The sequence below is a fragment of the Mus pahari genome, chromosome 2, assembly GCF_900095145.1.
Source record: "Mus pahari chromosome 2, PAHARI_EIJ_v1.1, whole genome shotgun sequence".
Classification (NCBI taxonomy): domain Eukaryota; kingdom Metazoa; phylum Chordata; class Mammalia; order Rodentia; family Muridae; genus Mus; species Mus pahari.
This window is the reverse complement of record NC_034591.1, coordinates 49,900,450-49,902,243: the sequence shown is the minus strand read 5'-3', so window position 1 is coordinate 49,902,243 and position 1,794 is coordinate 49,900,450.

The following is a 1,794-nucleotide window of genomic DNA, read 5'->3' as shown; positions in this document are numbered from 1 at the left end:
CACTTTGTAGACCAGGCTGGCCTTGAACTCAGAAATCCGCCTGCCTCTGCCTCCCGAGTGCTGGGATTAAAGGCGTGCGCCACCACGCCCGGCTGGGTGTTTTCTAACAGCAACACAAAACAGACTAATACATTTATTACCCACAAAATAATCCTCTAAGATTTCCCACTTTATTAATTCTATTGGGCAGTCTTATGGGATAACCTCTGTTTGTCTTCTCCTGGGAAGCAGCTCCCAGTTCCCCCTTCTTTCCTTCTTTGTTTCCTGGTCTTGCACCTTCTTTCACTGTCCATAGCCCTAGTGAGAGTCAGGGTCATCCAGACCCTCTTCTCGCCATCCTCCCAGCCCTACGGTTGTCCTGCCAGGGTCGGCACTGGAGCCTCTAGGAACCTCTCTTCAGCAGAGGTCGGGCTTCTCACACAAGTTGATTTGCTCTCCTGGGGGAAGACTGAAGCTCGGGGATATTTGATCCCTCACTCTGTCATAGCTGGAGTATGGCAGTGACACTCCAGTCCCTCCCTCCTAGCCTTCTGCTCTTTCCATTGCCTTGCAGCTGGGAATAACTCAAGCCTCGTGACTCTGATTCTCCTTTCCCAAGCCCTGAGCTGAGCTCTGCCTCTCCTGGTAGAAAGGAGGATTGTGTTGCCAGGGCTCATAAAACACTAGTTTCCTAGCTCTTTTTAGATTTAAGCCGATTTTAATAGACTCATCGAGTGGGACATTGTTTTCAGGGGCTTTCCACATTTGGTCGTCACACCCGTAGACAACTGGGAATGCTTCTCAACCAACTCTTGGCTCTTTTTCCACCCATCTCTGTCTCAGCAACAAAAACAGCTGCTTGTCTGGCCTTACCACCACCAGGAGCTCAGGCGCTTCCTCCTCAAGCTTCCCTGCCTATTTTTAGTTCCTTTCCTATTCTGGGTTTTTGTTGGCTTTATATATAGCTGTCATCTGGCCGGCTGACCCAGGCCTTTAGGAGAGAATGCTACACTTGAACCCTTCATTGAGAGGCTGTTCTTTCCATCTTTAGCCCATGTTCTCTTTTCAGTGCCTCCCTGGCTAAATTGATTCATGTGGCTGAAGCCAATAGAGGATCAGGAGACTGTGCACAGGCCTCTGGGTAGGGCAGTGAGGTCACAGGGATTGAGGGTCAGGGTGTTCTAATCTGTTTATTGACCTTCTTGTACTCCATGCTCTGAGCTGTCTACCCAGTTCATCAGTGAGCTGTAGAGACGAAAGTGACCAGCAGCCAGGGGATGGAAGTCGGAACCAAAATGCCTAGAAAGGACTCCAGATTTATCTCCCAGGAAGGCCTTCACTACCTTCAGGAAGAAGTCGTCAAGACCAGACACACACACACACACACACACACACACACACACACGGCCTTTTTCAAAGACTGTTCAGTTCCAGGCCAGTCCTGTCTGGCCCAGTAAGAGCCAATAGTAAGGACGTTGCACTGCTGTCCCCACAAGAGAGGCAGCTCTGTGGCCGTCGTGAGAGCAAAAGGCTGGGATGTGCTTCTCGGGCAGTGAGGGGGGGTGGGGAGGAAGGAAGAGCAGTGTTCAGCGGGAGGACATTGGGAAACTGATTTTACTCCGGTTTTTCAGACATTTGCCTAAACACTAGGCCTAGTTTCATCATTGAAACCCCATGTAATCATTACTCCTCTTCACAAATGATGCTGAAACATAATACTTTGCTCAAGGTCACCAGCCAATGAGGGCCAACATTCAAGTTTGAACCATCTGTATCCAAAGTCTAGCCAAGGTTCCACAAAAGACAAGACAGATG